We start from the raw sequence: 13017 nt of genomic DNA on the forward strand, positions 1-13017 counted from the left end.
TAAATAAATAACTGTGCTCAAATTGAAGGATATGTTGTTCAAAGATCCCCCATTTTCAACAATTAGTTATGGAAATAGTGATCTGGGCTCAAATTTCATATAGCCAACAAATATACGTCAACAAACTAAGTAGAACAGAAAATGAATCCCTACCTAGAAGAAAAAAGATTCACTTACACTTTTATTTAAGTTATATTGAGATCATTGTAAGATCATATGCAATTGTAAAAGGGTACCAAAAGATCCCCTATTCCGTTTATCCAGTTCCCCAATGCTAACTGCCTGCTAAACTGCACTACAATGTCAGAGTCAGCACACTAACACTGACACAGCCAGGACACAAAACTCTCCCATCACCACCAGGATTCCTCACTTTCTCCTTTTGTTGCTATACCAATTTTCCTGCCACTCCCAACCTCTCCTGTCCTCTGACAACCATAATCTCTTCAGCATGTCTAAGTGGGCACTTAAAAATTTTCACGGAAAATGAACAGATGAGTTTATTTTGATGGCAAAAAAATTTGAAATCCATGCATACACAAAGTCTTCAAAAAGTTAATGGAAAACATGTATGATGAAAAACTACATGGAGGCCGGCGCCGCGGCTCACTAGACTAATCCTCTGCCTGCGGCGCCGGCACACCGGGTTCTAGTCCCGGTTGGGGCGCCGGATTCTGTCCCGGTTGCCCCTCTTCCAGGCCAGCTCTCTGCTGTGGCCCGGGAGTGCAATGGAGGATGGCCCAAGTGCTTGGGCCCTGCAAACGCATGGGAGACCATGAGAAGCACCTGGCTCCTGGCTTCAGATCAGTGCAATGGGCCGGTGCAGAGCGCCGGCAGCCATTGGAGGGTGAACCAACGGCAAAAAGGAAGACATTTCTCTCTCTCTCACTATCCACTCTGTCTGTCAAAAAAAAAAAAAAAAAAAAAAAAAAAAAAAAAAGACAAAAAAATTAAAAAAATAAAAACTACATGGACTTCAGATTTTGATGACCAAAATAAAGTTGTCTTTTTATTTTTCCACAAACTGCTTTAAGTACTCTCATATTATTTTGTCATATCAAGAATGTTATTTAAATTGTATAATAGAGTATACAACCAAGCATTATTCTCCAGAGATTTATCCAGGTTACTGCATGTATCAAGAGTTTATTCCTTTTCCCTAATCAGCATCTGACAATGTCACTAATTTCTTATTTTAGCTATTTTGATGGGTATGTAAGATAACTCCTTATAGTTTTAAACTGTATTTCCCTAATAACTAATAATACTGAGCATGTTTTTAAAGGTTTATTTGCTGTGTGTATATGGATATGTCTCTTCATACTTTTTGTCCATTTTCTAATTGGCCTGTTTGAATTTTTACTACTGAGCTTTGAAAAATTTTTACACATTCTACAGTTTTTTGTCAAATAATATGCTTTTCCGTATTTTCTCCCACTCGGTAGTTTATCTTTTCACCCACTGAAATATCTGTTTTGTAGAATATAAGTTTTTAATTTTGATAAAAGTCTAACACATCTCTTTATGAATTGCGCTATTAGTATCAGGTCTAAGAACGCTTCGCTTTACATAATCCTAGATCCCAAAGATTTTTTTCTTTTTCTTTCTTGGTGAGAAGTTTATAGTCTTACATTTGACAAAGTCTGTTATTTGTATTGAATTGATTTTTGTATAAGGTATGTGACTCTTGGGTTGGCATTGTGGCTTAGTGGGTTAAGCTACCACCTGCAACACGAGCATCCCATATGGATGCCAGTTTACGTTCCAGCTGCTCTACTTCCAATCCAGCTCCCTGCTAATGGCCTGGGAAAACAAAATAGACAACTCAAGTGGTTGGGCCCCTGCCACCCATGTGGAAGACCCAGAAGAAACTCCAGGCTCCAAGTTTTGACCAGGCCTAGCCCTGGCCATTGCAGCCATTTAGGGAGTGAAACAGCAGATGGAAAGTCAATTCTTTGTCTCTCCATCTCCCTGCCTTTCAAATAAATAGAATGAATCTTTAAAAAGAGAGAGACAGACACCCAGGTCAAGGAACATTGTTTTGCCTATAAATATCCAATTATTCTCATATCCACGGTTGAAAATGCATGTGTAGTTTTTAGCATATGAAACCTTACATATTTTTTAGATGTTTACCTATTTTTGGAGCAATTATAAATGGTACTATATTTCTAGTTTTGCTGCCCATATGGTCATTGTTAGTTGATTCTTTTGCATGTTTATCTTATATCTTGTGAGACTTTTGTTTCTTTAAAACACACACACACACACACACACACACACAAAACCACGTTCTTGAGGGGTAGGCATGTGGCACAGCCAGTTAAGCTACTGCTTGGGATGCCCACTTCCCATATTAGAGTTCTGGTTAGAATCCTAGTTCCTCCCCAGCTTCCTGCTAGTGTGCTTGGGAGGTAGCAGATGACCCAAGTACTTAAGTCCCTGCCACCCATAGGGGAGACCCAGATGAAGTCCCTGTCTCATGGCTTCCAACTGGCCTACCCCTGGGTGTTGCAGAGATTTGGTGACTGAACCAACAGACAGCAGATCTCTATCACTCTACTTTTCAAATTAATATATAAAAATTTTTTTAAAATAAAAACATTAGATTCCTTGAAATTTTCCAAGTTAAAAATCTACCCGTAAATTGGGATTGTTTTATTTTTCTTTCTAATTTATGTCTTTTTTTTTTTTAACTGTACTGCACTGTCAAGAACTTTGGCATTATATTGACTAAGAAAAGTGAAAGCAGGCATTCTTGATGTGCTTCAGACCTTAGAAATGTTCAGTTTTTCAGCATTAAATATAGTGTGAGCTATAGAATTTTTGTAGATACTCTTTAAAATTGAAGAAATTCCCCAAAAGATGTATTGCTATGCAACAGTTTTCAATTTTGTTCATTTTGATTAATTATGATCCTTGTAAATACAGAGATATCTAATATCTAAATTACTATGTCAACTCAATTAAAGTGCGTTGCTATTTATTATACAACAAATGCTTAAAACATAGATTCAAGTCCTATTTTTAAGGAAGCAATCCAAAACACATTTTGTCAATTCGTCAAGCTGATACCTTTTTGATGAATTTCTCATTTTTTTCATGTTGCATGCTTTTAAAAGTTCACTTATTTTAATTACACCATAAATTCTAATGTACCATTCAATTTTAAACATGTGACAACAATACAAGTTGACCTTGTCATTGAAAACATGAGAAATTCCCCTGCCCTGGGATGTTTCTGTTACTACCTTGAAAATCCCAGCTTGGGGCCAGCACTGCTGCACTGCAGGTTAAAGCCCCAGCCTGCAATGCAGGGGCCCCCTATGGGCACTGGTTCTAGTCCCAGCTATTCCACTTCCGATCCAGCTCCCTGCTAATATGCCTGGGAAAGCACTGGAAGATGGCCCAAGTCCTTGGGCCCCTGTACCCACGTGGGAGACCCAGAAGAAGCTTCTGGCTCCTGGCTTCAGACCAGCTCAGCTTTGGCCTTTGCGGCCATCTGGGGAGTGAACCAGCAGATGGAAGACCTCTCTCTGTCTCTACCTCTCTCTCTAACTCTGCCTTTCAAATAAATAAAATAAATCTTCAAAGAAAAAATTCCCAGCTTGGTGTCCCTGCAGTGCTAGCATCACATATGGGTGCTGGTTCTTGTCCCAGCTACTCCTCTTCCAATCCAGTTCTCTGCTAATGGCCTGGGAAAGCAGCGCATGGTGGCCCAAGTGCTTGGGTCCCTGCACCCACATAGGAGACCTAGAAGAAGCTCCTAGCTCCTGGCTTTGGATTGGTCCAGCTCTAGCCATTGTGGTCATTAGGGAAAAGACCAGCAGATGGAAGATCTCTCTGTCTCTCCCTCTGTCTATAACTCAGCTTTTTTTTTTCTTTTTTTTTTTTTTGACAGGCAGAGTGGACAGTGAGAGAGAGAGACAGAGAGAAAGGTCTTCCTTTGCCGTTGGTTCAACCTCCAATGGCCGCCGCGGTCGGCGCGCTACGGCCGGCGCACCGCGCTGATGCGATGGCAGGAGCCAGGAGCCAGGTGCTTTTCCTGGTCTCCCATGGGGTGCAGGGCCCAAGCACCTGGGCTATCCTCCACTGCACTCCCTGGCCACAGCAGAGAGCTGGCCTGGAAGAGGGGCAACCAGGACAGAATCCGGCGCCCCGACCGGGACTAGAACCCGGTGTGCCGGCGCCGCTAGGCGGAGGATTAGCCTAGTGAGCCGCGGCGCCAGCCTATAACTCAGCTTTTAAATCTTAAAAAAAAAAACACCTTTCTAAAGAGTGCCAAAATTTGAAAACTGTCAAAGTAGTTGGCGGAAACTTAACTATCTAAGTTATGCAGGCTTTAAAGACAGATGTGATGCACAGGATTTCGAAGCAATCTAAGAGTATAAACAAAGGAGGGAAAAGGACAGTAATACAAATGTGAATGCAAAAATAAAACAGACAAAAACAGTGAATGAAAAATCAGAAGTTAATCTCACTTAAACAGATTTTAAAACAGTAAAATAAACTCCTAGTAAAATGTACCACTTTTGTAATATAAAGGTTTTATTATTTATAACCTCACAGAAGTTATTCTAAGAATGCAGGACGATTCCTCCTCAAGTCGCATTAGAGATTTGGGAAGCACATATACAGGAAAAGTGTTACACCTGGGAGGAAGCTGGAAAATCAAGACTCCTCCAATGTCCAAGTCAAGGACAATCTCAGACAGTAAGGAAAATTGGCTCTTACTGCTGTTCTTTAGTACTAAAATAAGTAAACAGATAATTTTTAATTTAGTTGTTTTAAAAATAATCAAATATTTGTCTATGTAATAAAAGAGTTATACCCTCTGTGCTTTGCATTAGAAACTAAAAATCTTATCTTTAAATAAGCATAAATATCAACTCTATAAAGATCCATGTATTGCTTTATTACTTGAGAAATAACAGGAAACATGAGCCATCTAATTATTTTTCATTATTCCTACAAAAAAATCCTCAAGTAGCGTATCAAATAAAGTCAGGATAAAGAGTGAAAAAAAAATTCCCAGAAAAATAGCAGCACCTCACAATCTCAAATCCCCAATAATGATAGGTAAGAATTACTAATTCCTCATGATCACAGTACCTAGAATTAAAGGATAAATCACAAATAAATGGAACTACAAGTCTCCTTGTGAGAAAGAAATTATGGGAATAGTGGGGGAGGTTCAAGAACTCTCCTGTCCAAAGGAGAAATGCAATTCACAAGTAGACTGACAAGTGTCTGAAAAGAAAAGCCTTTAACAATGAACTCCATGAAAATCCACTCAGAAGTTAAAAGATGATCACCTAGCGTAATTAGCAAGTAGACATTAACATAGTTAATTTCATTACCAAAAAATCTCCAGCCTTCCAACAGTTTATAAAACTTCAAATAACCAAAATCTAATAAGAGTACTAAACCTGAGTCTTTTAAGAGAGAGACATAAGTTAGAAAAGAAGGGAAAGGGAAGACAAGCTCAAGGATGCAAAGAGGAAACCCAGTCTGTATCCACACACATACAGACATCTTCTTAAGCACAGGGCACTTTTGAATCATTACAGGGATGATAAAAATCAATCAGAATTACTTCATCTTCAATCCCCAATCCACCCGATCAAACCCAGCTTAACCACTTTCAAATGTGTATCAAAAATAGAAAGCCTAAAAATTTAAGAAATTTTGACTTAATTCCATATGCGGGAAAACTGGATATCCTGCAGAATATAAAGGTTCATTAGATTGTTAAAGAGTATTTTATGTAAAGTATGACTAGAAATACAATGAGCTAGAAATCATGCTATGTTCTAATCAATTTGCTTATAATTTAAGACACAAACCTCAAGATTCCCAGTCAAGATGACATCATAGATTGCTTCGAAAGTACACAAAACAAGTAATTAAAAAGATCTGCCCCCGACTCCACACACACACACACACACACACACACACACACACACAAAACACTATCACTGCCATGAAACAGAAAGAACTAACAGCAAGAGGGGCTGAAGCATGAGCTCGCTGTGCTCTGCTTGGAAGGGTACCACTGAAGGCCTCATTTTCAGCTCCTGTGAAATTAGGAATACAAGCAGCCCACCCAAGATGAAGGTCTAAGATTGAGACTGGACTGAAAAGCAACTCCCTCTGATAGCTGCCTGTGCTTTCAAAAAAGAGAGCTTTTCAGAAACTTAGTGCTAGGACATTGAGATTTCTAGTGCCTCAGGGACACCATCCAACTGGTTGACTGGGACAGGGAAGAGAGTAAGTACCCTGCACTGTTCATCTAAAACCTGGTTTTGAAATGAGGGCCGCAACAGAGACCACCAGCTAAGAATACCTCCAAGGGTCCAGCATGTGTTAAGCTACTCCCTGTGACACTGGAATCCTATACGGGTGCCAGTTTGAGGCCCACCTGCTCCACTTCCAATCCAGCTCATTGCCAATGCTGATGAGAAAGCAAAAGAAGATGGCAAAAGTTCTGGGACCCCTGCGCATACACGGGAGAGCTGGATGAAGCTCCTGGCACTGACTTGGCATAACCCGGGGCCATTGTGGTCATTTAGGAAATGAATCAGCAGACGGACGACCTCTCTATTTCACCCTCTCTACCTCTGTAACTCTACCTTTCAAATAATTAAAATAAATTAAAAAAAGAATACCTGCAAAATCACCAGATTAGGGCGTGATTATGGAGTTTGGGGATGCTCCCCTGTGAAGCTGTACCGGTACATATGAAGAAAACTATTAAGAAAGGCAACCTACAAATACTGTAACTGAAATAAGAAATCCTTTCAAAGCAGAAACAAAAGTCTGAAAAATATCTGAAACAAAATATTTAACAGTTCCTAAAAGACAATTACAAAATAATTACGAAATTTCTTATAAAAGAAAAAAACTTAAAACAAAGTGAAACAAGACTAGGTGAAAATAAAAAAATTAACTGGAAAGCTTGAAAATAATTTTCTGAATTTAAAATACATTTTAAAACAATTTTAAAGTAAGTAACGGAAATGAACAATTGAAAGCTTAAACTGAAAAAGCCATAAAAGGAATTCATAAACTATAATAATGATTGTAATCAGAAAGTCATAAAGATGAAAAGTTTCTAAAAATATATACTTTGTCATCTATTTCTTTACCCTTCAAATAAATGAAAATAAATAAAATTTTTAAAATATGTGTTACAGGGATAGGCATTTAGCCAAGAGTTTAAGACGCCAATTTAAGACACCTGAGTCCCACACTACAGGTCCTGTGTTTGATTTCTGGCCTGGCTGATTCCAGCTTCCTGCCAATGCAGAACATGGGAGGCAGCAGTGAGGGCTCAAACAGATGGATCCCTGCCACCCATGTGGGAGATCTGAATCAAGTTCCCCTTGCTTTGGGCCTAGTTGGAGATCATTTAGGCATTTGGAGAGTGAGCAAGTAGATTTGAGTGTATACTCTCTCTCATTCTATGTTTTAAAAAAAATTAAAATAATAAAAATACATACTATGGAGTCCAGATAACAGGTTCCAGGATACACTTAAAACTGTTTCAGGGCCGGCGCCGCGGCTCACTAGGCTAATCCTCCGCCTAGCGGCGCCGGCACACCGGGTTCTAGTCCCGGTTGGGGCGCCGGATTCTGTCCCGGTTGCCCCTCTTCCAGGCCAGCCCTCTGCTGTGGCCAGGGAGTGCAGTGGAGGATGGCCCAGGTGCTTGGGCCCTGCACCCCATGGGAGACCAGGAAAAGCACCTGGCTCCTGGCTCCTGCCATCGGATCAGCGCGGTGCGCCGGCTGCAGCGGCGGCCATTGGAGGGTGAACCAACGGCAAAAGGAAGACCTTTCTCTCTGTCTCTCTCTCTCACTGTCCACTCTGCCTGTCAAAAAAAAAAAAAAAAAAAACCTGTTTCAGAAAAAGCAAATAGGCAAAGGGAAGAAATTAATCTCATATCAGAAAAAAGATTATTCACACTTAAACATATATTATTCAGAAAGATGAAGGAATATAAGAAAGTTTATACAAATGGAAAATTCTAACATAATGCATAATCTAACTTCTAGTTTATAAGACCCTGGGGCCGGCGCCGTGGTGCAGTAGGTTAATCTTCCACCTGCAGCACTGGCATCCCATATAGACGCCAGTTCAAGTCCCGGCTGCTCCTCTTCCAGTCCAGCTCCCTGCTGTGGCCTGGGAAAGCAGAAGATGGCCCACGTGCTTGGGCCCCTGCACCCGCATGGGAGACCAGGAAGAAACTCCTGGCACAGCTCCGGCTGTTGCAGCCATGGGGAGTGAACCAACGGAAGGAAGACCTTTCTCTCTGTCTCTCCCTCTCACTGTCTGTAACTCTACCTCTCAAAAAAAAAAAAAAAAAAAATTATAAGACGCTGTCTTAACTCATCTAACCTAATTTTTAAATTATACTTTTATAGCTTTGTTTAAAGGTTGACCTCACCTTGAAGGGCCAAAATTTGTATTGCCTAAATGTTACCCAAGATCATTATAGAGGTTTTCTGGGTGTTTCCATGGAAGGAAATTGAAATGGAACGCCAAAAAATTAAGTGTGAATACCAAAAAGGTATGGCCGGCAATAGTCTCCAGCAATAGTCTTTAAAATTAAGCTTCTATAACCGAAGAAAGGAGGCAAAGGAGTGCTTTTCTTCGAGGCATGCATTGTGGCTTAGCAGGAGGTAAAGCCACCACTGGCATCCCAAATGGGTGCCAGGTTAAGTTCCAGCTGTTCCACTTTCAATCCAGCTCCCTGCTAATGGCCTCGGAAAAGCAGTGGAAGATGGTCCCAAGTGTTTTGGTCCCTATCACCCACATAGGAGACACAGAGGAAGTAGTTAGAAAAGGAAAAAACGCTGACTATTTAGGCTGCATTTATCTACAAATAGCACCATGCTTTATTGGTGGTTCTTAACAATCTAACAGTCTTATGCAAACTGGTTAAAGTTTGTATGTTTGGGAGATATTATAAGATTAATAAATTTTAATTTTAGTGATATGCAGACGTAACTTCAAACTGTAAAGGCACTCATATCTCATCACCTACATTAAGTAGTTTGGATGGGAATCCCTATTAGTAGGAATCATTCAAAGACAGGTAACAGTCTGCATAGTAACTACCCAAGTCTAAAGACAGAACATTACCAACTCAGTACTGCTGTCATGACAAAGTATATTCTTTGCTAGTGATGAACGGCATATTCTCTTTATTTTTGTCTGAATATCGATCATCTGTGTGATCCATCAGATTACACTGAATTCCAGCAGATCAAAGTGCAGCAGCTCACAGCAGCCTAACTGCAAACACAGCCCTCTGTGTACAACAGACAGAGCTGGCCTCGCTGGCAAACAGTTCAGGCAGCATCTGACAGCACAAGAAACATGCCACAGGCTTTCCCCAGTTATCTGAAATGTCAGGAAGCTTCCGGCTCACTGCCACAAGCTCTCTCTTCTCTGCTTTGTCTCGCTGTCCATTCTTCATTTAATACTTTATTTTCATCAGTAAGATATTCTTCTAGAACAGAAATGGGAGCTCCAACAACTTCAAAAGCAGTTACTAACCAGCTGCTAGCTAAAAACATGAAAATTAGGAAGCTACACTTTATGATTTTTTAATCAAAAGAGTATAGCATTTTAAATTGGCATTTACCACTCACTCAGCAATCCATCCATTTTTATAGAAAGCAAAAAAAAATTAACACATTCACATAAAAGCAATCCCTTTGATAAGAAAGTTTTACATAGGAGAACATTTGCTTAGAAAATGCCTATGAAAGAAGAAACTCATTAACATTAAAAATAAAATACCATCAACAGTGTTTGTTTATGTATGGCAGATAACCAAACATGGCCTATTCGCTATTTGTCACTTTCCTTCCACACACCAACAACCCATAATTTTTTACTGACTATTAAAGCACTACAGAAATGTACTGTTTTTTAAAAATTAAGTATTTTATCTTTTTTTCCTACTTAAGTCTGAACTGTACCATTGATCTTATACCACAACCTGGTCTCAATTTACCTTTTAAACTCCCAGGCCGACACAAAATTGTATATTCAAGGGGCCCAAAAGTATTCAACACCCACTGCAATGACACATGTTCAACAGGAAACCTTGCCCTTCCTATGTTGTGCTATCTACTTGGAATAACTCTCCTTCCTTCGGCCTGGTGAAGTTCAACTCTTCTTTAAAGGCAGCACTTTCACCTTCTTTTGCCAAGTTTTCATCAACCTCAGAGAAAATAAACTGACTTCTCCTCTAAACCCCTAGAGAAGTACAGGCTCACTCTGCACACTGAGATTTATCAGGCATCACTCACAAGGTCAAGGGGGCAGAGTGTTTCAATTGAGAAGCACCCTGAATATCAGTGACTGCTGCCATAACTTACAGTTTTATAGCTTCCTCCTTCTTAGTGTCTATCGTCCTGCCTCCAACATCCCCCTTAGATTAAGAGCTCGTTCAAGGATGGGAATCAACAAATTCTTCTTATAGTCATAGCTCTTAGCACCTGCCCTTCATACAGCAGGGATCCAAAAACTGTTTATGAATAATAAAAATTGAACGGATGGATACACTTTGGGAAAATGAGTGCAATAAGCCAGAGTTATAGCTTTGTTAAAGATGTATACGCTAAGGAACCTAAGGCGTTAAGTCTTAGTGTGGTCAAGTACAACTGCACCAAGTTAGTATCTCCTACTGCCTTTCTTTAAACTCTGATGAACACCCTCTCTGACCCTAGGAACTGGTAGATTTCATTGGGTCACAGATGGACACACTGATTAGGGCTGTAAAGTAGAGGTTGACGTCTTAGCCATCTTATGTGCTTGTTTTTTCTGGCCACTCTGGTGATTCCCTTCCCACTCTTGGCCCACATTCTCTTTCTCTTCTATTGTATATGAGCTTTTCCATAACAGGGCTGGCCCACTTTATTCAGTACAAGTCAGTCTAAAAAGCACATTTTATTCTATACAGTAAAGCAAGCTTTGATTTTAATTGACTTTGTAAACCTAATCTCAATCACATACATAGAAGCCATACAGATTTCATGTACACTTTATTTTTATGTCAAATAGCTTCTTACAGCAATGCCCTCTTCTGCAAAGAAATTCCAAGTCCTTATTCAGGAGTTCTAAATTGTGTTGCCCTTGAGGCTTTGAAAGGCTTATCATCTGACTTTTACACATTCTCTGTTAGGAAATACTTTCATCAAATATATAACTTTCTCCTTTCAGTAAGCGGATAAAGCATTAAGCACTGATTGCCCTAAAGCACTTTTTGGAAAACAGTTCCCATTTGGTTAAGCAGTCATCAGATTCTAAGACAGGGTGTCCATATTTTCTAAACACTTTAGCAAAAAATTCAATCCCACACGAGGAGAAATAATCTTTTGGTCCAGTATCTACACCTAGCCTCCTCTACTCCCCAAGAAATAAAGAAATATATCCACCCTCCACCATACTTCCAACATTCAAGAAGTTATCAACTAACAAAAGGACATCACCTAAAGAGAAACATTTTCTCAGAAAAATAATTTCCAGTTCATGGTTATTTGGGCATTTTATTTTCTTTTCTTTTTTTTAAGAGGAAAGGTTTATTGTCGGGTGGGGGAAACCTGACAGGTAGGCATTTTCTAAGGCAGTCTGTTTTATGATATAAACTTCATCAATAAAGAGCCAAAATATTTTATCATGGCTGAAATGAGGAAGGAAAAAAACATATTTTAAGTATCCTATTTTGAAAACCACATGATCAAATATTACTATATTGTGGCATAGTGGGTAAAGTTGCTGCTTACAGTGCCGGCATCCCATATGGGCTCTGGTTCCAGTCCCGGCTGCTCCTCTTCCAATCCAGCTCTCTGCTGGGAAGAGTAGTACAAGATGGCACAAGACCTTGGGCCCCTGCACCCACGAGGGAGACCCAGAAGAAGATCCGGCTCTTGGCTTTGGATTGGCTCAGCTCTGGCCATTGCTGCCAATTGGGGAGTGAACCAGCGGATGGAAGACACCCCTCCTTCCCTCCCTCCCCCTCCCTCCCCCTCCCTCCCTCTCTCCCCCCCCTTCTCTCTCTCTGCCTCTCCTTCTCTGTGTAACTCTTTCAAATAAATAAATCTTTAAAAAATAATAAATAAAATCAGAAGGACCCTCAGTTTAAAAAAAAAAGAAAAAATTTCTAAAAAGATTTATTTATTTGAGAGGTAGAGTTACAGACAGAGAGAAGGAGAAAAAGAAAGAAAGGTCTTCCATCCATTGGTTCATTCCCCAAATGGCCACAACAGCCGGAGCTGGGCTGATCTGAAGCCAGGAACTTCGTCCTGGTCTCCCACATGGGTGCAGGGTCCCAAGCACTTGAGCCATCTTCCACTGCTTTCCCAGGCCATAAGAAGAGAGCTGGATGGGAAGAGGAGCAGCCAGGACATGAACCAGTGCCCATATGGGATGCTGCCACCACAGGCGGAAGCTCAGACTACTACGCTACAGCACCAGCCGCTCAGATTGAAATTTGAAAACTCTTATAGATCAATGAAATAGAAATTGTCCAGCTATTTGAAAATCTTACAAGCACTATTATTTACCAGTGTTAACGGCAGAGTTTTTATGTGGACTGTCCTTAATGAATCTCTAGCTGCCCATAGGGAGGGAAAGGAACATGGTAAACAAACAATCCTGGTACATGAAATGCAACCAAGTCCACAGGAAGTACTCTCCAAAGCCAATACCGCCATTGTCAATTTTCCAAACAATATATCTAATTTTTAAAATACTGACACAAATATTCTATAAATCTAAAAGCTATATATTAGCAGTCAGCATTGTGTGCAGCAGGTTTAGTCACCACTTGGGATACCGACATTCCATATCAAAGTGCCGGGTTTGAGTCCTGCCTGCCTCCACTTCTGATTCCAGCTTCTTGCTAATGCACACCTTACGACACCCTGAAATCCCAGCTTCTGCTGGCCCAGCCTTAAGCTGTTGCAGGAATTTGGGAAGTGAACCAGCAGATGAAAGCTAGAT

The 13017-nt window shown here is 40.3% G+C and overlaps 1 protein-coding gene and 1 long non-coding RNA gene across 6 annotated transcripts in view; both read right to left on the reverse strand.

The window, feature by feature from the left end:
* Window positions 1–13017, reverse strand: part of MED13L (mediator complex subunit 13L) — a 322472-nt gene that overhangs the window by 230554 nt on the left and 78901 nt on the right. The gene's annotated exons all lie outside the window — the stretch shown is intronic.
* On the reverse strand, window positions 1665–11621 carry LOC138847411 (uncharacterized). The gene is made up of 2 exons (XR_011385210.1): window positions 7897–11621; window positions 1665–7541 (listed from the first exon to the last, which is right to left on the reverse strand). It is a non-coding gene; the product is annotated as an uncharacterized lncRNA (long non-coding RNA).

Source organism: Oryctolagus cuniculus, chromosome 21 (genome assembly GCF_964237555.1).
Source record: "Oryctolagus cuniculus chromosome 21, mOryCun1.1, whole genome shotgun sequence".
In the NCBI taxonomy this organism is placed as follows: domain Eukaryota; kingdom Metazoa; phylum Chordata; class Mammalia; order Lagomorpha; family Leporidae; genus Oryctolagus; species Oryctolagus cuniculus.